This window comes from Sciurus carolinensis, chromosome 6 (assembly GCF_902686445.1).
Source record: "Sciurus carolinensis chromosome 6, mSciCar1.2, whole genome shotgun sequence".
Lineage (NCBI taxonomy): Eukaryota > Metazoa > Chordata > Mammalia > Rodentia > Sciuridae > Sciurus > Sciurus carolinensis.
Genome location: NC_062218.1, coordinates 93,100,953 through 93,127,220, shown reverse-complemented (window position 1 = coordinate 93,127,220; position 26,268 = coordinate 93,100,953). Strand labels below are relative to the sequence as shown.

At 36.5% G+C, this 26,268-nt stretch overlaps 1 protein-coding gene and 1 non-coding gene across 2 annotated transcripts in view; both read left to right on the top strand.

The window, feature by feature from the left end:
• Positions 1-18,927: 18,927 nt before the first annotated feature.
• LOC124987721 (U6 spliceosomal RNA) lies at positions 18,928-19,035 on the top strand. The gene has a single exon (XR_007109242.1). It is a non-coding gene; the product is annotated as a U6 spliceosomal RNA (small nuclear RNA).
• A 5,432-nt stretch (positions 19,036-24,467) lies between these two features.
• Pja2 (praja ring finger ubiquitin ligase 2) overlaps positions 24,468-26,268 on the top strand; it is a 69,311-nt gene continuing 67,510 nt past the window's right edge. The window contains 1 exon segment of the mRNA XM_047555409.1: positions 24,468-24,613. The gene's annotated coding sequence lies outside the window, so the exon portion shown is untranslated.

The window sequence follows — 26,268 nt, the reverse complement described above, 5'->3', positions numbered from 1 at the left end:
AGAAATGCCAGAGGTCTCCAGGTCATTTAGAAATTTTCAGGAATGTCTTCTCGTCACAAGAAGTAGTGCAGTATGGTATGATTGAAAAAGAACTGAGCCCCAGTAAGAACAGAATTATAGTCTGGCTATTACTTTGTGCTGTGTGACCTTGACAAGTTTCAACGTCAGCTGTGTCTGTTCCCTTACCAGCAATGCTCATCTGTATGGTCTCAAAGATCCCTTATCAATCCAATACACTGACTTTCTAATTACAGCTGTCTTTAAGTACATGAACCTGGATGTAACTTATTAGAGAGGAGAATAAAATAGAGTTTGAGTCAGTCTGTTTCGGTACCTTTTAAAAAACTGAACTTTTTAATCAGAGGGGAAAATCTTTAGTGGAGCTAATAAAGGCCTGGCAATGGACTTTTTTTTCATGCAAATGTGGAAGGATGCTATCTGCATATAGGCTAATTTTGTCCATCACTGAACCAGAACAGATGCAATGAACTATACCTGAATGTCTACCTCAGTGCAAGGAGCATTGATGAGAGTTGAGATGAGAGGAGATGAGGCCTCTATATCAAATAAATGATCTGTTTGCACCTAAAGCCACAGATCATTGTTTATTCAAATGCTATGTTTTTGAAGGGTTAGTTTAAAAGCAGTGTGGCAATTTGGGGGTTTCTAGTAAATAGAACGAAAGGCATGAACTAAGAAGTCTAAGCTCAGTTCAGAATTGAAATACCTAAGTACCCCCAAGTAAATAAATACAGACTAAATGTATAACTTCCTGACAACTCTGTGTTTCCTGGTTTACTCATAAATTTTAAAAAGCAATGTAATGTAGCATCAAGGTTTGTTTATGCATTTGTTTAAGGTGATGGAGTAAGGGTTTAAGTACAGGAGCATCATCTTGCAGAAAGCTTGAATTTTACAAAAAAAATCTTAATTTTCTCTATCTGAAAGCAATCTATAAATTTCAGTAAACACAAAAATAAAAATAAGAAAACAAATCTATAAACCCACCAATCTGCTCATATTTCATGTTTTTTTTTTCATGTATTTATGGGGATGCTCATTATTTTAAACAAAAATGGAACACAGCACATATACTATTTTTTTCCTGTTTTTCTCATCAACACTGTATATTGAATATTCTCACACCTCCCTGAATTTTCAAGTCTAAACAGTCAGTTTCAAACTGCCACTCTTAGGAGATCTAGGGCTTTCACTGAGATGCTGGAGGGGTTTCCAGGATTTGGAGTGTGGTTGAAGGGACAGAGTTCCATTCCTCCACCTCTACTCCAAACCACCTTAATCAATAGGGCCTTTAAAAATTATGCCTTATATGTTTTTTAACTTATTTTTTAAAGAGTTCTGTTGCTAAAAATAAAAATAATAACCATTGTTCTATATCATGTTTAACATTTATTATATCTGGCACCTACATATGTATCACATTCTAATGAACAGATCCCTTTGCATATAGCAGGTAAGACTAAGACTTTCTGGGTTCAAATCCCAACTCTATAATGGAACAAATGTGACCAAGGTAGTTTTAGGATACACCCATACTCCCATAGAGCGGTAGAGTTCAATTCTTTCCCCTGGGATATTGGCCAGATTTATTGATTTGTTTCTAATGAAGAGACTGCCGTAGAAATAACTTGGCAAGACTCCCAAGTAGGTCAGAGCTTTGTAACTGAAGCAAGGATCTTGGCAAGAAGTTACTTTTTTTTTTTTTTTTTTTTTGTCTCACTTGTCTTATCTATAAGACGAGAAAAATAATAGCATCCATTTCACAGGGACTTTTATGATTTCAGAGTTAATATTAAAAAAAGCCTTATCACAGGCAGCTTATAAGTTCCATATAATTATGATCTATTATTAAGTTGCTTATTCCCTTTTAGACATTTCTGCCTTGTATAGTAAACTTTGATATATGGTTAAATCTCTACAGGCAACTATGATTATTTCCTTAAAATTTTGTAGACATAGAATTGTTGAATTGAGGTGTATGGATTCATTTAGAAAAAGTTATTGTTAAACTCAATTCTCACTTTGTAATGAGAAATCCTGTTTTATATAATTGTAAAAGGCACATGGCATCATTGAGTCCTAACTACAGGGGTGAACATTCATATCATTTCTAAATCAGCTGTCACATTTTTTATAAAAAGTCTAAAAACAAAGAAAAATAAACCAAAATATACTTGAGTTAGCAAGAACTTTTATAAACCTCTATGTCTTTTGCTACAAGAATAAGAAGACAGAATTGTTGATTAACCTACATAGAGTATCTAATTATAGGAATGGATATGAGTACAATTGGAAAGGAGGTTATAATAATACACATACATACACACATATTATATAAATCAGAAGCTTATATTAATTAGAATGCCTTCAACTGAAATGACTGATAAGTCAACCCAAAATAACTTGTAAAAAACATTATTGATTTACATATCTGTAAATATGTAATAAGTACTGGCTGGATTCGGTACTTATTATGCATTCTTCTAGGTTAATTTCATTTTCAAACTATCTTCGGGTCCAAGCCCCTGAAATTTCCAGGTCTACTAATTTTACAATGTTACAGAATTCTTACTTGTAACTACATCCTCTGCCTGAAAATTACAGAAAGGAGTTTATTAAAAGACTACTTTGTAGGTTGCAGAATTGTTATAAAGGCTGGAGAATCTTGCCTGCAGCCAAACTTCCAACAAGAATGTTCCAAATAAACTATAAACAGGGCTGCCGCAGCCACCACCACCAACACAACTTCGTTTGCACGGCTGCCAAGAGCCCAACTGCTGCTTCTACTAAGGCCACTCGAGGGCCAGAAACTCAACTGTACAAACAACTGCCACCCCAAAAGCTGCACATCTCAGTCACTACCCTTAACCAAATAATGCCCCCAGAGCTTCCTTTCTTGATTTGTCAGCTTCCCAGTCAAATGTCACATGACTGAGTGATGGTGAAGTTATCTCTCTTACATGCGCCTTCCTCTGCTAAAGAGCCTGAGAAAGCAGGTTTTCTGTGTTCTACCTTGGTGAGGCAGATCTTGCAAGAAGGAAATTTTCTAAATGTTAAGAATTTTTCTCAAAGGCATCAGGTCAGAAAACATGATGAATGTCTGCAAAAGTAGCTCCAAAGATAAGAATGTCTTTCCACGTGTTCCATGCAAAATTCTGAATCTAACTGTCATGATGCTGGCTGAGATCAGGTATTGTGGCTTAAGTAAGCAGTCCCAATTGAACCACGGGAACTAAAAAGGAAAAATGAATACTGAGATGCAAAATCACCACAGAACTCCATCCTGGTCCTTGTAGGGCTCCCTCGAATCTCTGAACCAGTTCTCACTGCCCACTCCTCCCTGGTGACAACTGATCTACAAGTCATAACTAACTCAGGCTACAAACCACAGGCCATGTTACACTCATGTTATAAGTCCACACCAAGAGCCTGCTGAGCCAGGAACCACAGCCGTGCGCAAAATTATCTATTCTGTCTTCTTGGTTTGGGGATACGGAGGTACAAAGAGAGAAGTGAGTTCCTTTGGAGAAATCATTTTAGGGGCAAAATAAAATTGAGGAGAAAGGAAAAGAAAAAGAGTTTCTTCCTTATAGGCAGAGCAAACTTTCCCTTTCATAAGTAATGAAATGCTATGCCATCTGCTCTCTGGTTCTACTCTAGATTTACCCATTGTGTATCCTAAGAGTTTAAACAATTTAAAACTGTTTAATTTCAGAACATGTTGTCATATGTTATTTTACGATTTTAGTTTGTTTTTCCTTTGAAAAGTCTGTAATTTTAATTTTTCCTTTGATCTAAAAGTTGTTTGATAAAGTGTAATTATTTAAGATGTGCATTTTGAAGGGCCTTTAAAATTTTATTATTTGTAATTTTATTACCTCATGCTGTGAAAGTGTTATTTATATTATTTCTAATCTTTGGATTTTATTGAAATTGTGTGTGTGTGTGTGTGTGTGTGTGTGTGTGTATGTGTATGTGGTGTGAGTGTATGTATGTGGCCTAAGGTATGGTCAATTTTCATGAATATTCCATGAATATCTAAAAACAAGATATATTCCATACTATACACAGTTAGATATATCTCTAAGTTCTGCTTTGCTGATTATAATTTGAGGCCTTCTATGTACTTACTATAATTTGTTCATTTCATTTGTATTGAACTGAGATTAATAGCAAAGGATTTTATTTTTAGTATATTTCCAGTTATTTCTTTTTGCATTTCCTATTGTTTTCATATTTTGTAACTAAAATTAGGTCAAGACAAACATTGAGGAATAAACCTGAGGAGGACAAAAATCACAAAAACCAAGTCACTCCTCCACCCAGGGCTCCTCAGTTTATTGCCCAGGCATTACTGGCATAAATGCAGAGCCAATCTTCCCATTATCCATACCCAGAGAATGGTTTTTACTTCCAGAGTCAGAATATTCATCAGTATGAACCAATAATAAAGTAGAGGGAGGTCTTCCTTCCCAAAATTCTTCTAGCAGACAATCTTGCATTCTGTGAGCTTTTAAAAAATGGTGTAAAGTAAGGGTCATGTGAGAAATGAAGCTAACTTGGCAAATAGTCAAAATATAAAATTGCAATGAGCTGAGTTGATGATATTTCATAATTTGAAACTTGGCCTAATTGAAAAATAATTGAGACTTATCAGTACCTCTTATGTGAAAAATTCAAGAAAGGAAAAATTATGTAGACATCACTGAGAGAACAGTTCTTAACCGATAATATAATTTCTGTAGTACTGTTAATATTATGATGGCACCTCTCACTTGGATATGGACTGTGGCCTTCACCAAATGGTTCTAGAATATTAGTCATTCATTCTAGAAAGAAATTTATCCTCACCTGGTGCAAATTGATACTGTATAGTTATTAGGATAAAAATACATCAGATACTAAAAGTCAATTAAATCACAGAAAACATGATGAATAGTCCAAAAGCACTGCATGACATGTAGGCCAAGAATAAATTTCTGCTTTTGTTGTCTTATGGATATGTCTTTTACAGTTAATTTAACTTGGAAACTCAACATTTTTGCACCTGTCTATTGCCTTTCATAATATGAAGAGAAATTTCTAAGGCTATCATCTGTCAGTTTTTCACAAGTTTTTCTCCACATGGCAACAAATTGAAAATGCCGTGTTTGTCAGAAGCTAGATGTGGTATTTCTCGAACACTACATATACAGGTGGCCCTCAAGAACTTAAAAATGAAGGCAATGGCTTTATTAGACTTCTACTCTTAAATGAGCACAATTGCCAAATATTTGGTAGGCAAATTCTCCAGCATAAAAGACACTTTCCTAAGGCTTCAGAACTTAATGTTAATATGTTATTTTCATGTACCTATCAGATCAGCCAGGAAACACAGAAAAGGAAAGTCACAGAAGACAGTTTGGTATTCTCAGCACACACAAAGGAAAGATGTAGAGGATAATGTTGGCAGTATTCATCTCTGCAGGTTTCTGATGAGAGGGAATCATAAGGATTATATTTTGAGTACTCTGGCCTCTATGGCAAGACTATGTTCATAGTGATATGGACATATCAACCTTGAGAATAACAAAGATTTTTCTAATCCCTGTTAAGATTTCTGTGTTTATAACATACCTTTTAATCATATGCACCTTGATTACAGGAAGAGAACAAGCTCTTCATTATGATTGTGGGTCTTCAACTTTCCATGATAATTATTTTTCATTTGAAGTTAATAAATTTCCATTTGATGCCTCTTGCAGTCTTCTGGGCAGTTGAAGTTTAATCAGTCTCACAGAATTCACACAAAAGAACAATTATTAGTGGCCTGTCCCTAAGTCAACTTGCAAATACTGATCTTTCTATGAACTTCCATACTGGTATTAGAGACCACGCTCTCATGGCCACAATATTAGAAATAACAAAATTTCTGTGAATAAAATGAGAATTCACAGTTTACTAAGATTAAAAAAAATCAAGAAACAGGTGCCATCACAAGTTGGATTTCAATACCCACCACAGTAGAGGACCCAATCATATAAAATCTACAAGTGTCTTCTTAGAGCCTAGAACAGAGGTGAATATGGTTAAAATGGCTTTTGATATGAGACATTCTCCCCTGTATGTTCTCAACTTTATGGTTAGTAAATGGTGTTTGTGTATGAGAAAGAGATAGAGAAAGAGAAAGAGAGAGAGAGAGAGAGAGAGAGAGAGAGAGAGAGAGAGAGAGAAAGTCAGTCTCTTAATGGTTTTCTTGATGGCATATCTAGAAATACAAATAATATTAACTCAAACATGTCACTGTGGTAGCTGATATGATTGATATTGATAATGCACGTTGGAAAGGAAGAGCAGTAACATAGTCATTTATTATAATTATTGAGTGTTATGTGCTGTACGTAATTGTATTGCTATTCTTTTATACACTGGGCAATGCAGTAGTTTTGTTTACAACAGCATCACCATAAACACAAGAGTAATGCATGGTGCTATGACCTCACAGCTGCAATGCCATTAGGCAAAAGGAATTTTCAGCTTCGTTATAATTTTATGGAACAATAATGCCATATATGTGGAATAAAGTTCACCAAAATGTCATTGTGTGGCACATAACTGTACTTAATCTTGTGGTTTTTGAAAAAATTTTCCATTTTATTAGGTTGTTGAATATAAGAGTGTAGAGTTTTTAGTGATTTTTTATTACTCTTTTCATTTCTGCACAATCTGTAGTGATATTTCCTCTCAAATTCCTGATAGTGCATAATTGTGGTTCCCCCTGTTTTTCCTCGTCAGTCTTACTAGAAGTTCATCAGTTTTATTTTCCTTGTGGCTGGAGACTGAACCCAGGACCTCACACATGTGAAGCAAGTGCTCAACCACTGAGCTACGCTGTCAACCCAAAGTTCATCGATTTTATTAATCTTTTCAAAATAGCTTTTATTTTAATTGATTTTATTTTAACCTCATCAGTTTCTGGTCTTTTGTTTTCTCAAGCTTGCCTTGAATTATCTTGTTTTTTTGTCTCTTGAATTAGAAGCTTGGATTTTTTTCTCAAAACTTTTCTTATGTAAGTATTTATTCTATAAATTTCTCACTCAGCACTACTTTATCTGTGACCCACAGATTTTGATACATTGTACTTTTATTTTTATTTAGTTCAATATTTTTTATTTCCCTTGAGAATTATTCTTTGACAGAAAATTATTTAGAAGTTTTTAAAATTCCAACTGTTAGAAGATTATCCTGATATTTTTCTTGTACTGATTTTGAATTTAAGTCCATCAAAGTTGGATACTATATTTTGCACAATTTCAATTTCTTAACATTTCTTGAAGTTATTATATGACCAATCTCTCCTGGTAAACGCGCTCTTCAAAAGAATGCATATTCTGCTATCACTGGGTGCAATCAATATGTTATAAAGGTCAACCAGATTCAGTTTGTTGATAAGATTCCGATTTTCTCTGTTGATTTTCTGACAACTAGGTTTGTTCTACTGAGAGAGGAGAGTTGGAAGTTTCCTCTCCTTTCTTTAATAACAGAACTTCCAAATCATAGCTGGGCATTCTGATGCCTTGTTAGGGGTCATATTCTCTAGTTTTTTTGAAGCTGGGTGAGATTTTGTGATTAAGTACTGGCAATGAGATGTGAGCTGAAAGGATGCATGTCACTTGCTAGTCAAGCCAGAAAAGAAAGAAACTAACTCTTACCCTTTTCCTGCTCATGCTGGAAAATGAGAAGAATCAGCAGAAACATCTTTATCTCCCAGATGAAAACCATGTTGAAGATGGCAGAATAGTCCAGTCTAAACTATTAGGTAACACAGGAAACTTTTATCTAGTTTTAAGCCACTCAACTTTGAGGGGTTTTGTCTGTTATTTAGTTTATACACTACTAGATATCAAAATTAAGAGTACATTAGATTTACCTATTTGATAATGGATTTAAAAAATCACAACTTTCAGGACTGAGGTTGTAGCTCAATGGTAGAGTACTTGCCTAACATATATGAGGCACTAGGTTCAATTCTCAGCACCTCATATAAATAAATGAAATAAAGGTCCATTGACAACTAAAAAAAAAATTTTTTTAAATCACACCTTTCAGTGAAAAAAAGGAAGTTGCTGAATGGTTTATATGGAATGCTATCATGTATTTAAGTCTGAATATGTGAAAAATAAAATTACATGTTATTTATGTATAAATAATAGAGTTATAAAATTGAATGACAGATTTGACAAATTTAGGTTGAGATGCAGTTAGCGAATTTGGAAAAGAGAGTGATCAAAAAAACTATGTTCACTCAGGGATTTTATTCTCCTAATTAATTTTAAAAATACTGAAGCAAATATCACAAATTTTATAATTTAACAAAACTTGTGGTAAACATGTATAATCATGATATTTTTCTTCAAATTGTTATAAACACTTGAAATATTTCAATTTAAAAATTAAAAATAAAAGCCTTTATAGTGGAAATGATCTTTGCCTTGAAGGATGTAGGAGTTATGCAGTCATGCTTTGTGAAACTGTATTAATTTCCCACTTCTGCTTTAAAAAAGTATCACAACTTAATAGTTCAAAACAATACAAATTTATATATAATTTTGGAGTTCAGAAATCCACTGAGCTAAAATCAAGATTTCAGCAGGCTGCAGTCCTTCCTATAGATTCTAAGGGAGAATCTATTCCAGCTTTAAGAAGGTTCCCACATTCCTTGGCTCATGGTCCCTTTAGATCTTCCAAGCTAACCATGGCTGTTGTGTCTTTATTATGATGTCATGTCATGACTCCTCTGCTTCTCTCTTTCCACTTAAATGTTGTGCAATTGCATTGGGGCCACCTTGATAATCCAGGATAGCCTCTTTTCCTTCAAGTGAGCTGATTAGTGACTTAGATTTCATCGGCAACCTTAATTTTCTCTTGCCTTGTAGCAAAACATATTTACAGGTTTTGGGGATAAGGATGTGGACATCTTTGGAGAGTCATTAGTCTGCCTACCACAGGACCCATTGGCACTCTTTGTTTACAAGCAATAGAAATTATCTCTAATTTAGATTGGTATTTTAATAGAGGGAAAAAATTACAGAAAGCCTGAATAGTTTTATATCCAAAATAATGTGAAATCTGGATATCTAAAATAGGAGATAATTGGCAATCTCTTCTAATAAGCACTACTATCTTAATGAATCAGCTCCAACAATTTTTGTATTATTATACTACTGAAGATTCAACAAGGGAGAGAATCTGACTGGCTTCTCTAGAGTAATGCAGTCACTCCTTAATCAGAGGTAGGATAGGCACCTTAGAGGAACCCACCAAGCTTCTTTGCAATGGGGTAAGGTTCTTCCTCAATGAAAAACTGAGTTATGTCATAAGAAGAGGAAATATGTGTAAAGCAGGCAAAGATTTTCATTGCAGTAGAAAAATACAATTTGTCTGATAAGATCAGTGTCAGTTAGCTTGTACTGGAATCCTAATAAATTGTTGTTTCAATTAGTTTTACATTACCATGACCAAACAATCTGATCAGAACAACTTAAAGGAGGTAAGGTTTATTTAGAGCTTACAGTTTCAATGTTCAATCTGTAGTGGGCCAAGTTCATTGCTCTGGGAGGCTGAGCATCATGGCTGAGGGTGGAGGTCTGCGGAAGCTGTTCAGCTCTTGCCAGGGTCGAGAAGCTGAGAGAGGAAAAATGAACCCTTCAAGGCCATGTCCCCCGTGACTTCCCAGAGCCACATCCTACCTCCCCATAGTCAGCACCCAGTCAGTTCATTCAAACTAGGATGGACTGATTAGGTTATAGCTCTCACAATCCAATCACTTCACCTTAAAACTTTTAGCACAGGAGTTGTAGGGGGATGTATCATATCCAAATCATTGCAATTGTATATTCTGTGAACAAGATTAGTTTGGCTGGCATGAACATGTAAATAATGCTCACAGAATAATCACAGGAAAGTAGGCTTTGCTGTGTAGAACTGTCCCTGAATTTCCAAGTCAAAGATCTTGAACAATGTCAGAAGGAATGAGCAAACATCAAATGTTTCAGGATAGAGAAAAAATATAGTTGTAATGGTTGTTCAGGAAACTCAGGTAAATGACTATCAGCAAAGAAAAGGAAGGGGTAATCTTCTCTAGTAGCTAAGAATAAATCTTATCCAGCTATTTCCACTTTCTCTTATATTAGAAACTGAACTTCTGGTTAGTGACAGACTAGTCTGCTTTCCTAGAGATCAATGATTTCTTCAATCTTTGGGAAAGGAAGTAAGATGTAAGATTTTTCTGTGATGACATGTCTGAGTCAGCCCTACACACAGAAACAGCATAAGTTCACATGATAAGCAAAGAAACAAGCATACATAGAAGTCTCACCCTACTTTCTTCGTTTTTATCTGTCAGACCCCATAATTTTCTATCTCATTGTTCTTCCTATCCAGTAGGCATTTTTCCAATTATTCAATGAAGGCATTATACATTCATTCTAGCCACATTCTTAATTAGAATATGCACCACATAAAATTGCTGGGTGATTTTCAAGAAAAGTAATCAAAAAAATCAAACGTTTAAAGGGTGGTCTTTTGTTTTCACAAAGAGAAATTACTGAAGTAAGTCTTTTGAAGGTCAGAAATATTTACAACTTACATATGCACCAGACAGATAAAAAGAATTCCTGGTCAGAATTACTCCTCAGCAGGAATCCTGAAAGCAATGTGAAACCCAAGCTGTGAATCTGAAAAGGAATGTAAAGTATTAAAATGTACTATCAATGTACCATCACCATTGCCTAGAAATATTTTCCCCTTGCTTCTGAAACATCATCCATTTTTATCTGGATTATAACAGCTCCTCTTCTGTCTCCCTTGCTTTGCTGGCCAGTGGAATAGATGAGTCATTTCACCATCTGGGCTAAAGGAAAGGGAGATGTATGGCTGAATAAAGCTGAATATTATCTGCATAATGATGGCCCTGTAGTCCAAAATATCTCTATTTCTCAGTGTCCTCATCTACACTTAGTCTCTCTCCAAAACAAAATTAGGGGGTGTTCTACAAAAGCAATTTCTGGCTACTTATTCCCACATCTAAGTCAACATTTCCAAACTTTTGGCATTAGCAACTCCTGGTGATACTGACTTTTCAAAGGTTTGGTAATGTCTAAAAAAGTTGAATCAAAATAATTTAGCAAAATATGTAGCACCATATGTTTTTTTAGGTGCCATTCAAAATCCTAAATAACACCAATCCCCAAAGACAAAGTTGATACCTGAAAAAGTAAAGGTTATAGGTAGATTTATGGTTGCTCAAATGCTGTAAGTTTTCAAAATATTTGTGTATGCCTGTGTGTATACACGTACATAAATTTTGATAAATATCAGGGTATGATGAAGAAAGTAGATATTTATCTAAAATATGTAAAAATATAGACTATATGTAGAATACATATAAGCTTCTAGGAATATGAGACCTCTATTTAAAATGTTATAGTATAGATAATCAATTCTTGCTTGGCTAAGATTAGAGTTCTTTCATAAAGAGTTAATGAGAACTATGATTTATTCTTTTATATTATTATACTTTGTATATATGGGTACATATACATAAGCTACATGTGTATCTTATGCTGTATTTTCATTTTTTAAAATATGCTTAAGAATTTCAGTTACTTGAAAAAATAAGCCTACTAATACAATAGCCTTAGTGCTACATGCTAAGAATGACATTGACAGGCATTGCTAAGGAAGGTGACAAAGGCTACGATGAGTCTTATTATGATACAATAAAAAATATATATTTTTTTTAGTATTTGGTCTTTGATCATGGTTCCTGACCTAAAGCTCTTAAATCCCTTAGAATCTCACAGGCAACAGGAGCATCTTTTGTTCTAATAAGGTGATTCCTATTGAGCTCCTGCATAGCTTTAGGATAGGGGCTAATAACCAGAAAGATCAAACTATGATTAGTAGTTTGGAACTTTCAGCCTCACCCTATTCTTCACTAAGAGGAGAGGGGCTATCTATTGAGTTAAGGATTGATCATTTCTGCGTGAGGAGGCTTCCTTAACAATCCCTAAAGTACAAAGTTCAAAAACTTCTAGTTCATGAACACATCCACATGCTGGGAATGTGGTACATGTCAATTCCACAGGGATGCAAGCTCCTGCATTCAGGACTCTGCTGAACTTTGCACTGTTCATCTGTAACCTTTATCATATCCTTCATAATTAACCAGTTTCCCTGAGTTCTGTGGGCCATCTTAGAAAATTCTCAAACCTAAAAACAAAAAAAAAAAAAAAAAAAAGGAGGGGTTTATGGGAACCCTGATTTGCAACCAAGCAGGACAGAAGTGTTGGTAACTTGGGGACTCACTAATTGTGATCGGCATCTAAGGTTGGGAGTATTCTTGGCTGTGAGATCTTACACTAACTCCAGGTAGATAGTGTCAGAATTGAACTGCATGGTAGGACACCCAGTTGGTGTTGGAGAAATCATTAATGTAGGAAAAACCCCTACACATTTCGTTGGAAGTGTTCTGTGTAGTGGAAGAAACAATTTGTTTTCCAATTCACTTTTCTATACAAGTTATTTAAGGTATAGTTTAAGGAACTGATAATATTGAGTACCAAAAACATAAGTGTGCAGAGTCTTAGAATTTTCGAGCTGAAGACATCTTACAAAGTAGACCAAATATTTCATTTTGTAAGAAGAATAATATGGTAACCTCTGAAGTATTGAGTTAGTGAAAGAATCATATTACAACTGAAATGTCAGTTCCATGTCCTTTTTCCAATATCATTCTACATTCCCATAGCAGCTGACTCATAATTTTGGAAATGCAATCATCATCATCATATCATCATCATCATCATCAATCAATCAGTGATCATTGTCACTAATTTACTGAATGCCCACTATGTGCTGGTTACAGATCTAACCACTAATTATTTCATTATTTTTCACAATACCTCTTTTGAGTAGGTGCTGTTATGAACCTTATTTTCCAGCTATAGAAGACTAGAAGCAGGTCACCCAGTTAGTAAGAAACAAATACAGGCTCCAGAAAAAACTTTTATCTACTGTGCTCTGTTCCAAATAATGAGAGCAATCAGATGTGGAACTCCTGGGTGGATGTTATAAGAAGGAAGATTGCATCTTATCTGAGGAGTAAATTTCTGACGTTCCATTTTTAATAGTTCACAGAGTTGAAGTGAAACCTTAGTTCAATGAGCTTTGCAAAGATTGCTAACTTTTGAATGGATCTTGGGAAAGAATCTGCATACTGAGTAAGAAGATGAACTGATCAATATCAACTCTTCCTTCTCATTCTTCAGATTTTTAATCTTTTTCCTTAATCAGTTGGCAAAGTGTTATGTATCTCATAGTCTATTTGTCTCTACAGTTTTTCAATTACTACAATTAGAATATATATTTTAAAAGTACTAAACATTCACATTTTAAAAAGTCATGCTGAATGTTATTTCTGACTGGTTTAGGCGTCTTGTGTGGACATCTTCTATTTCTTTTGATTATCTGGAATCTGAAATTATTTTCTGTTTGAGGAATTCCCTGCCATACAAAATCTTAGGCAGAGCTGCCCATTATGGTAGCAGAAAATATCAGCTACCTGCCTCCTACTCTCTACTGGCACATGACTTAGGCTCTGGTAATCAGATACCCCTTCCAGGGACTCTGGCTCAGGCGCTTGTGAGATGAAGCAGCACGGTCAGGGAAGGATTTACTTTGGAGGCAGCAGCAGCCAAAGTTTGAGTGGTCAAGTTACCAGGAGTACCACCCTACATTGGAGCAGGTCGTGTCAGCCAGTGCTCAGTCAAATGACAGAAGTGTCCTCACTAGCCTGGTTATGTGGTATGCCTCAGGCTAGGATTTCAATACCCAGTCTCCCTTTTGCACCTGCTGGTTTCCCAAATCTGCTTCTCTAGTCTTCTGGGTACTACCTAGTATCTTTTTAATTATTTCCATTTCTTCTTTAATCAGCCAGTTTTGGTAATTACAATTCTAACCATTGATAAGGAAATAGGATTAGTCACTTGCAGTTTGACGTCATCCTTTAATAAGTATGAGATTCATGAGAAGTTAAATGTATCTCTGATTACAATGCTGTGTGCCAGGCAGTCCTGAAGATGTACCTGGGCACGTAACCCAAGGAATGTTCACGAGGCTTGAATGATCTATTTGTCAGAGAGTGTTCAAAAGAGCATGTTATCACCTCTTCCTCCTGAATCTATAGTAAAATAGTATTTTAAATGCAAAAGTACAAATCCTCAATGAAAAGGCAACAGGAATATATCAGCATCTGAAAGATTTCAGCATATTTTTAGAGAACAGTAATTAAGGATTGTAACTAATGAATTCAGAACAACAACAACAACAACAAGCTAAAAATTCAAGGATATTCAGAAAGAATTATGGTTGAAGTAGAAAACTAGTGAATTTAAACTTACCCTAGAGATATGTAGGATTTTGGAGTGCTAGGTGTTAGTACTACAAAAGACAGAAGATAACCAAAAACAGAGGATAGCTTTGTATTAGAATAAGGCAAAAGGGCTGGGGAGATAGCTCAGTCGGTAGAGTGCTTGCCTTGTAAGCTACAAGGTCCTGGGTTCAATCCCCACCACCAAAAAAAAAAAAAAAAAAAAAAAAAAAGAAGTCAGAATAAGGCAATATATACATTGAATCACATATATAATTTTAAATTTTCAGTCAATTTAAAAAAGTAAAAAGGTGAAGATAAGTTTAATATATTTTATCTAACATAAAACATTAGTATTTTAATCAATATAAAATTTGTTAGTGAGATTTTTATAAAGTTTTTTTTACTAATTTTTAGATTAGTAAATGGGATTTCACATTCCCATGCATCTTGAAATGTGCTGCATTTATAGTAGTCATATGTGGCTGCTGGCTACTATATTGGCTAACAGAACTCTATATGATATTCCATGCAGAAAAATTTTTAAAAACCAAGTGTCTATTGTCCTCAACAGAAAAGTTAAAAATGTTTTCTGTTTAAATCAAACAAAAAATAAACAAAACAAACAAACAAGACCCTTATTGGTCCTGGTACAAAATTGTGGATTTTCAGTATTCATGGTTTCCCCAGCAAGAGTTAGCTACCCTTGAATTGCAGCCTGCCAATTCAGTCACAGAACTTAGTTAGTTATTTTCAAATTAGAACACAAACCAAGTACTACCATATATGTAAAGAAATATTTCAATAAGAAAGAGAACTATTAAAATTGAAAATACTGTAATGACACTGAAGGAAACAGAGTTCAAGGAACAGAAGGGAACTAAAAAAAAAAAAAAAGAAACATTTAGTTAGTATCTTTGGAAATATTCAAAGCAATGTTCTGTCCATATAATGAGTATGAAATGAAAAAGAAGAAATTATAGAAATTAAAAGTATGATGATTGAAAAAAATAATTCAACAGAAGGAAATAAAGTTTAAATATTCTCTTAGAAATTTAGACAAAAAAAAATAAAATAAAAGGGTGACAGAAAAAATTGGAAGCTGTCTAGAGAGTAAAGGAAAAGAGAAGAGAAACTATCAATGTAATAATGTAGGAAAATTTCTCTGGGATTAAAATTTTAAGTCTTTATACAGAAAAGATTTACCCAATGCCTAGCACACTAATAAAAACTGACACACAAAGGGAAATTGTTGTGAACTTTTCAAACACAAAGCTAGAGAAAATGCTAAAAGTCTGGGGGCCAGGTGGTTAGTGTTACCTGCTGTATCATTTAGAATCTGTTGCAGAGAGTCACTAGTAAATTTAGGCACCAAAGAGATTTATTATTTGTTATTCAATGGCTCTCAACTGTTAGCACTCATTTTCCATATCTTACCTTCACTACTGTCGAGGAGGCTGACAATATAGTCTCTCATTTGAGCTTCCAATAACTACCTGCAAAGTCACACTGCAAAACTGGGCCACAAAGAACATCTGCCCTCACCATGATCAGGAAAATACCACCTAGATCTGCTTGACAGTTCAGGGAAACAATCACTGAAATTCCCAGCTTTCCAGTACCACACCATGCCCAGCACAAGCCTCACTAACAAAATGGATGTCCCATTCCCTAACTCATACTACCACAGAACTCAAGACCAGACACTAAGATCTCTGTCACAGTTACTATAGAGAATTGCTAGCTTTGACTTACAACATCCCTTTCCCCTTCTGATTTTCATGTAAGTGTAATCAATTAGCAGAACCTAAACTATACCTGGAAGCCCTAGCAGCAAAGGTATCTGGGAAGTGGAGTTCTTAGCTTTCCAGTATCTCCAGCGTAGGAAATTGTGTTAGAAAGTTGTAATGAAGGCCAAAGAAGCCAATCCATAGTGTCTATTTTAGCTTAGCACACACACTATCATCTTTCCATACTTAAATTTTTACACAATTTCCATGTAACTGCTTAGACTCTACAAAAAGAAAGGAAGTCTTTGCAGTTACTGCTCCCACGTCTCAGCCCAAAGTTGATGTAGTGAAGCTAGTGGGTTTTCAAAGACTAGCCTGAATTAGAATCATCTGGGGAGCAGGGGAGTTCAGGAAACAAACGACTGGGACCTGCTTTATTTCTGATTCAAATGGAATGAAATACAGCCCCAAAATTGGTATTATAACAATTTCTAGGTGGTGCTGATGTTATTTGTTCAAGGCAACAGTTTCAGAACCACAGCCAAAACCTATAGAACAAATTGTTACTGGTTGTAATTGGTATGTATAACCTGTTTTTCTGATCATTTCACGTTCCTGTCACTCAACCACCACTCAGCTTTTAGAAGTTCCTTAACTCTTTGGTGGGAATTATCAGAACAAATCGAGAACATGAGTTGTAGGTGGCTGCACCTCTTCAACATAGGGTCACTGAATTACAGCGTAAAACACAACCTTTCTCCCAAGCTCCCTCTTCTCCTACCACTAGGTGAATGTTATGTATTTATGAAATACACTTCTGTCGAGTTAAACTGTAACAGTTTGGTCTTTATCTGTTATATTAACTAATGTTGCGTAATGACAAGATTTTTTTTTATAATAAAATATTGAAAATACATGGCACTGGCTTAACAGTTGCTTAGTGGACAGTGAGGCCAAAATGCTAAAATGATAGAGATACATGCTATGCAGTCTCAAAGCATTTGGTTAAAAATTAGCTATCACTGTGGTAATTTGGGATGCAGGTATACTGCCCATTGAGTCTATAATTCAAGGGAAAAAGATTTTAAAATAGAATATTACTACTCCTGACTGGTTAACAAAGTATAAGATGAAAGAGAGAAACATAGGCAAGAAGTGACTGTTTGCAAGTAGAAATGAAACAAATTCCAAAAATTTGGAGCCACAAATGACTAGAAAAATAAACTTCCACTAGACCCTAAACTCTTAGATAAAACACTGAGGTTTTGATCAACAAAGGTCAATTAAAACTAAACTTTTACTGAAACATTTTTTTGTGGGGGCGGGGGGGTTACCAGGGATTGAACAGAGGGGCACTCAAACTCAGGGGCACTTGAACACTAAGCTGTATCCCCAACCCTATTGTGTGTTTTAATTTAGAGAGAGGGTCTCACTGAGCTACTTAGTGCCTCACTTTTGCTGAGGCTGGCTTTGAACTCTCGATCCTCCTGCCTCAGCCTCCCCAGCTCCTGGGATTACAGGAGTGTGCCACCATACACAGCAACATTTTTTTAAAAGTTAAAAAACAAACAAACAGATAAAACACTAATTGTTATGAAAAAAAATTCAGTTTAAGAATCTGGATTTTTTTATCTAATCCCGATGGCCTAAAGGTAGTCACCATTAAACTGAAATGCAGGATGGAGGTGAGGAAGGAAAGACTCAAACCAGATATGAAATTAAGTCTAGGAAAGAACTCTGAATATGGATAATGATTCACAAAACTGCCTGGAAAGAAAAACATTTTCAGAAGTTTATTAAAATTTGGATTTGGATTTTTTAAGTTTTGCAAAGGAAGAAGTCTAGACTACAAATGTGTTTCCTGTTAAAAGTTTTAAAAACAATCATCTGGTAGACTTCTGGTTGCAACTGCTACTGATTGACTTCTATCAGACTATCTTTCCCACCGAGAGCAATGATAAAAACCAGAAAAATACATGAAACAAATATTTGAAGGCATTGAAGAGGTAGCCATGCTGCTAAAACTTGACAGCCTGTGATCCTTGAGAGAAGGGAAACACGTGAGGTGAGCTTCCTAATCATCTAAACTTTGACTATGAGAGTGGTTACCAAATTGTGGTGTCAAGGAACAGTTTGAGCACAAAGAGGCATACAGGGAGCACACTTTTTAAACAGAGGAGATGGGTCAGAGAACAAAATTGCCAAAATAACTGAATTCAAGTAAAAAAATTCCCAAGAGGAGAGAATTACAAAGAAAGAACCTCAACACCTTTATAGAAATTCCCCTCAAGTTGTTGACGGACTCCTAAATGATTCATACAAAGAGCAAAACTCTCAGAAATCCAGCAGATAACAAAAGGAATTGGAATAAGACAAATCAAAATGCTACAAAGTTCTCAATTCTTAGAGAAATTCAGCCTTTTTGTCTTGAAAAACAACATTCCCCGGATTGCAGAAAGCTTTTGATTAATTTTCAGAGTTCTGGAAAAGTTGATTCTGACAATTTTGCCAGCATCCTTGTGACTTTTATGGAAAACACATGCACACTTTCAGATGTCCTTATTGCCTCTATTTTTGCTGATGTCAACACAGGTCCTCTGTCCATGGTCACTGAATTTTATGTACACCAGAACTAGCTGAAAGCTTTGTTAAATACAGCTGTGCCCTACACTTAAAGTATCTGATTCAGGTCAAAAAATTTGCATTTTTAAAAAGTTTCCAGGTAATACTAATGCCTGGTCTGGGGATTACTCTTTAAGAACTACTGTATTCTGCTTGCTTTAGGACACAAATACCAAAATTGGAACAATACAGAGATTAGCATGTCCCCTATGCAAAGATAACATGAAAATTCATGAAGCATTCTAAGAAGAAAATTGAAGAAGACCTTAGAAGATGGAAAAACCTCCCAAGTTCTTGGCTGGGCAGAAATAATATTGTCAAAATGGCCATATTATCAAAAGTGTTAAGCAGATCCAATGTAATCTCCATCAAAATGCCCTCAAAATGACATTCTTCACAGAACTAGAAAAAAGCAGTGCTGAAATTCATTTGGAAGAATTAAAGACCAAAAATAGCCAAGCAATCTTGAGCAAGAACAATGCTGAAGACACCATAATACCTGCTCTCAAATCACTGTGGTATTAGCATCAAGACAGACATGAAGACCAGTGGAACAGAAGACAGACATAAATCCACATAGTTACAGTCATCTGATACTTAACAAAGGTGCCAAAAATATATGTGGACTAGTAGATAATCTTTTAAACAAATGAATAGTGGGAAAACTGGATATACATAAGAAGAATGAAACTAGATCTCTAACAATTACCCTGAACAAAAGTCAAATCAGAGTAGACTTAGGAACTAGACCAGAAACTTTGAAACTTGGAAGAAAACATAGGGCCACTTTTTCATATATTTATTAATCGCCTATATGTCTTCTTCTGTAAAGTGTCTAGTTCCTTAGTCCATTTATTGACTGGGTTCTTTGTATTTTTGGTGTAAAGTTTTGTAAGTTTTTTATAAATTTTGAGATAAGTGCTCTATTTGAAGTGTGTGTGGAAAAGATTTTTCTCCCACTCTGTAGGCTCTCTTTTCACATTATTGATTATATCCTTTGCTGAGAAAAAGCTTTTTAGTTTAAAACAATCCATTTATTGATTCTTACTTTGATTTCTTGTGGCTTTGGGAGTCTTGTTAAGGAAGTCTGATCCTAAGCCAACATGATGAAGATTCGGGCCTACTTTGTCCTCTACTTGGTGCAGGGTGTCTGGTCTAATTCCTAAGTCCTTGATCCATTTTGAACAAGTGTTCAGCATCTCTAGTAATTAGAGAAATGCAAATTAAAAACAATTCTAAGATTTCATCTCAATCCAATTAGAATGACTATTATCAAGAACACAAACAATAATGGATGTTGGCATGGATGTGGGGGGAAAAGACATACTTTTACATTGCTGGTGGAGTTATAAATTGGTGCAGTCACTCTGGAAAGCAGTGTGGAGATTCCTCAGAAAATTTGGAATGGACCCACCTTTTGATCCGGTTATCACACTCCTTGCTTTATACCCAAAGAACTTAAAATTAGCATATTACAGTAATGCAGCCACATCAATGTTTATAGCAGGTGAATTTATAAGAGCTAGGTTGTGGAACCAATCTAGATGCCCTTCAACAGATGAATAGAAAAAGAAACTGTGGTATATATACACAATGGAATATTATTCAGCCATAAAGAATAATATTATGGCATTTGCAGATAAATGGATGGAATTGGAGAATATCAAGCTAAGTGAAATAAGCCAATCCCAAAAAAACAAAGGTCAAATGTTTTCCCTGATAAGTGGATGATGATATATAATAGGGGTGGGGGGTGGGATGACATAAGAATGGAGGTACTTTAGATTACATAGAGGGAAATGAGAGAGAGGAGAGGGCAAGGGTATGAAAGATGATGGAATGAGACATCATTACACTATGTACGTGTATGATTACATGAATGGTATGAATCTACATTGTGTACAACCATAGAAATGAAATGATGTACCCCATTTGTGTACAATGAATTAGTCTGTAAAAATAAATGCAGTCGGTAAAAAATAAAAAAATTTAAAAATAATTAAAAAAAAGAAAACATAGGGTCACCATTCCATCACACTGGCACAGGCACCCACTTTCTTAATAAGACTCCTAAAGCTCAAGAAATAAAACTAAGAATCAGTAAGAGGAATGGCATCTAATTATAAGACTTCTGCACAGCAAAGAAAATGATTAAGAGCATGAAGAGAGTGTGTACAGAATGGGAGAAAATGTGCCAGCTACTCCTCTGACTGGGGATTAATATCTAGAATATATAAAAATCCAAAAAGTTTAACACCAAAGAACAAACCAATCAATAAATGGGCAAAAATGCTAAGCAGATATTTCTCAAAAGAAGAAATACAGTCAACAAATATTTGAAAAAAACTGTTCAAAATTTCTCTAATCAAATGCAAATTAAAACTATATTGAGATTTCATCTCACTCCAGTCAGAATGGTACTTATCAAGAATACCAATAAAAATAAATGCTGGTGAGAATATGGGGAAAGGGTATACTCATACATTGTTGGTGGGACAGCAAATTGGTGCAACCACTCTGGAAAGCAGTAGGAAATTCTTAAAAAAACAAACAAACAAACAACAACAACAACAAAACTAGAATAGGAACCACCATGTGAACCAGCTATCCCAGTCCTCCATGTAATCAGTGGTATTTATCCAAAAGAACTACAATCATTGAACTATAAGTGATACAGTCACATCAGTGTTTATAGTAGTACAACTCACAGTAGCCAAGTTCTAGAACCAGTTCAGGTGTCCATCAATAGATGAATGGATTAAGAAAATGTGGTATATATACACAATGGAATATTATCCATAAAGAAGAATGAAATTATGGCATTTGCTGGTAAATGAATTCAACTGAATAACATCATGCTAAGTGAAATAATCAAAACTCAGAAAATCAAGGATTAAACGTTTTTCTCAACCTATGCAGAAGATAGAGCAAAATGAGGCAGGGAAAAAGGAGGGGAGTCAGGTATCATAATGATAGTGGAAAGACAAGTGGAGTAGAAGGAGATTGAGGAGGAGGAAGAAGGGACAGGAAAGTGGAGAAAATGAGGAGTGAATTTGACATAATATGCTATGTGCATGTGTAAATATACCACAGTAAATTCTATCTTCATGTATTTCTACAAAGCACCAATTAAAAATAAATAAATAAATAAATAAAAGGAAGACCAGTAGAACAGAGAAAGGGGGAATAGAGAGAGGGAGGAGGGGAAGGAAAGAAGAGGCACCCAGGACTGGAAAGAAGAGGCACCCAGGACTGAAAAGAAGCAAATTAAATTCCACACATGTATAATTATGTCAAAATGAATCCAACTATTATGTGTAATTATAATGCACCAATAAAAGCATAAAAAATAAACAACCAAAAAAATTCATTATATACCATGTGGTTCCTTCAACTCATTGGTTTAGGGAGTGCTTCCCAACTCTAGAATCAACAATACAGTGTATCTATATGTACATACAATGATACAGTTACATAAGCTAATAGGTATTTAGTACTTCATTCTACACATCATACACTTTACATTGATTAGGTTATTTAATCTATACAACCCATAAATAGATATTATTAGTTTCTCATATTTAAAAAGGAAATCAAGGCCAAAGAGGTAAGTAGGTTGCCCAAAGGCACATACTAAACAGGTATGAGAATGTCTCTGATTCTAGAGTACATACTGTATGCCTTCATCCCAGCATTTCTCAGGGTAGCATAGATCACTTATTTACTTTGGATGACTGTACTTGGGACAGGCAAGCAAGACTAAAAACAATGAGCCACACAGTGAGCAAGTGATTGCTATTTTGGTTCTATTTTTGTATCCTTTGATGGTATCGTAATACAAATGTCTTTTTTGTGCTGTCTTTAATAATTGTCTACTGCTTGATAAACTATCTTTTCAACTAAGGGTGTGTTTTTTAGTCTCAGAGCCTTTAGTGGGCAATAGTTTCTAACCAGACTTTTAAATTTTTTTTGAGATAGGATCTAGCTAAGTTGCTGAAGACTGGCCTCAAATTTGTGATCCTCCTGCCTCGCATTCTAAGTCTCTGGGATTATAGGCATGCGCCACGGCTTCTAACTAGAATATTATTTTATGTGTACTTTTACAGTTACTTTCAACTTGGGATAGGTGATGCTAAGTTTTTAATTTAGAGCACTTTCATCAAGTTTCCTACTTGAAAATGAAGAAAAATACATTTATTTTAAAAATAATGCTGAGTCATATACTCAGATATGATATGAAAAAGTCAAATTTGAGAAACCCTGCTCTCCAAAGCAGGTTAGTACTTTCTGCAAGACTAAATGGAAATTAGAGGAATATAATTAAAATATGAATTCTCTTTCAAGGAGGGAGGGACTTGGATAGAAAGTTACAACTCTAAGCATCATGTGTAAAAGCAGAGTAATATCAAGTTGGAAATGGTTTCTTGGTGAGATACCACGAAGGATGGCTAGAAATTAGATTTGGTTTCACAAAATGTCTAGCAAATCCTCATAGCCTGTTTTACGATAAATTTCGGATAATTTATTTTCATCAACAGCGGGGGGAGAACCCTCAGTTCAACTAGCGGATTTTACAGTTATCAAAGGACAGCAAAAGAAATAGGGCTCTTAATTCGTGGGGGAGGGGACGCGATAAATATGTCCTGGGCATTTGGCGGGGGCAGGGTGGGGGAGTGGGCTGGGGAGTAAGCAAGGAAAACAGGACTGTAATCGGAGAAGCGGACATGTTTCGGGATGACGGAGAAGGATATGTACTGAACGAAAAACCATTTTGCATCACTGACATAATTAAACTGTTACCCGCGTTTAAATTAAGCAAGGTGTCCGGGGACTACAGCTGTTCTATTCGTTTGCATGTGATGGGAGCTGTTACTTCGCCGCTTGACAACCGATTAGCTTCAAGATATAAACTGCAAGGCTCTGGTCAGGCCAAGGCTATAACGAGGAAAGACAGGCCTCCCCCGTTTCCCTCGCCCCGGCTCCAGCAGAATCAGAAACCGAGGGGCAACATCTGACTGCGGGGCGGGAGAGTAGAAAGCACTACACAGTGCGTAGAATCAGGGTAGACAAATATGCCCTTCCTCCTGTGATATTTTTCTTTTCCCACTGATATGTGAACTGCAAATGGTTGCATTTTATGCTAGGAAATCCTAATCTTGTTAGGTTTCCAGTCGAATTAAGACCGATTTTAATGCCTCCATCTTTGCAGTTGCTGTTGGAATTTCTGAAAAAGTCTAACTGCGCCAGTCCTTCCCTCAATTCTCCCCACCCGCATCCCTTTCCCTGAGACCCCGCCCTTTTCTCCCAGCCTAAACCACAAAAGGCTGTGCTGTACTGGCCCCGGCACAGCGCCCCGCCCCCTCCCCCAAACGTCGCAGTGCTGCAGGGAAAGGAGGTGGGCCCGGATGGGGGTGTGGAGTCGGGCTTCGTCTTTCCGCCCTTCGCCCAATGGGTAAAGTCCCTCGGAGAGATTGGGGAGCGGGGCGTGGAGACTGTCCAAGTATTTTTCCCTTTTTCTGCCACGTCCCAACCATTGACGTGAGCCCACTCCTCAGGTTCCGATTGGGCGTGTGTATTTTTCCCGCAGAGGCACGTTAAGTCTATTGGTCGGCGCGGCCGTGGGGGCGGGGCTTACCTGTACTCCTCCTTCGCGTCGGAGCGGCGAAAGGGGCGGGACTCGCCGCCACCGCCTCTGCTTCCGCCGCCGCCGCCGCCGCCGCCGCCTGCCGCTGCGCGTTCGGCGGGGGAGGAGTCGGAGGCGGAGAAGAAGGCGGTGGTGGCGGGTGGAGGATCGAGCGCTGTTCTCGCTCCGGAGCCGCTGCACATTTCGGTGAGGGGATTTTTTTTTTTTTTTAATCTGGCTTGTTCTGATGTCGGGAGTGTGGGGGTCGGGGCGAGGAAATTGCTGCCTTCAGCTTCTCGATTTCTTCGTCTCTCCTGGAGAAGGAGCGGGGCCTGTCCCTGGCCCGCTGCGCCGGCCATGGTGGGTGGGGTTGATGGCTGTGAGAGGCCTTCTTCGCCTCCTGGGCCCTGTCCAGCCCGGACCTGGGGCCGCGCTTGTATCCGGGGCTCCGCGCCTGCTGCCTCCCCCGAAGGATGGCATCGATCGGTGTCGGGGGTCTCCGCCCGCTGCTTTTTCCTGCAGTCTCTTCTGCTGTCCTTGGTGCCTCGGCCAAGGACCCTGCTGCCGCTCTCCCCACACTCGCGACTGTCCTAGAGTGTGCCGCCCACCAACAACTCACACCCGCCTTCTCTGCCCATTTCCAGTCACCCCGCATAGAGCTGATCCATCTTGCGCCACAGGCCTGCAGCCCCCCTTCTCGGAAAAACCTTCCGTTGCGGCCGCTGTGTTGGGTGTATTTGCATTTTTCTTGATTGTCACGGGGGCTTGGGCCCGCAGACACCCTGTACAAACCGTAGCGATCGTTCTCCCTATATTAGCACCATTCCATAAGTGCTTCTCCCCGTTAGGATGTCAGGTCAGAGCATACCTCTGGCAGATGCACCTTCAAATTTGGCCTCCCTAAGATTACTGCTGGTTAATCATTTTGCGCACATTCAAAATGGTGAGTTTAAAGCCTCATAGAACAAGTTAGAGAAAAGGAGAGGAGGTAAACGGTTTTTTGCAGGAAGGTAGAATATTCGGGATTTTGCCCCTTAAGTATTAAAAAATAATTTACATCTGCATGGGTAGTGCTTTGAGTCTGCTGGTTCTGTGAAGTGTACGGTGTTTTTAAAGGTTAAAATATTTTGTTATTTTTATTATGAAATTCTTGGTCACATTTCTTTTAAAATGGCAGTCACCTTTACTGAAGACTACAGATCTTTTGGAGACTATGTAAATAAACCTGGAAATAACAAAAATAAACGCTTTCAATTTTGTAATTGTTTTCTGGAATTCATGTCATTTGTATATGAAATAACTATTAACTATAGACATGCAAGTTTGATGTAAAATTTAAATAAAGGAATATTAGGTAAAATGTGAATATTTCTTTTCATTTTCTAGTCCTACTGCAGTATCTAGAGTTAACAATTTAGTGTTCATCTTTCAAAGTCTTTTTACAAATGTCCTTTTAAACACACATAAAAATGCAAACTTTTTTTGGGGGGTGGGCATATACCAAGCACATTTGGATATCACTTGCTTTTTTACTTTATATATCTTGCACATTATTCCTTGGTGTATGTAGATCTTCCTAATACTTTTTAAAGGCTCTGTGGTATTTCAGCAGTTTGAATGGGCTATAATTTAACCATTCCCTTATTAAAAGATGTTTAAATTAGTTGCAGTTCTTTTTTTGCTCACACAAATAATGGTTTATAATGAAGACAGCTTTCTAATATATTGACTGATGCTTAATTATTAAGTCCTTCATTTAAAAAATTGACTGATGCTTAATTATTATGTCCTTCATTTAAAAAATTTAAATGCTATGGGAGAATGTAAAAAAAAAGTTCTATTCCCATTTCCCTTTCTAGTTT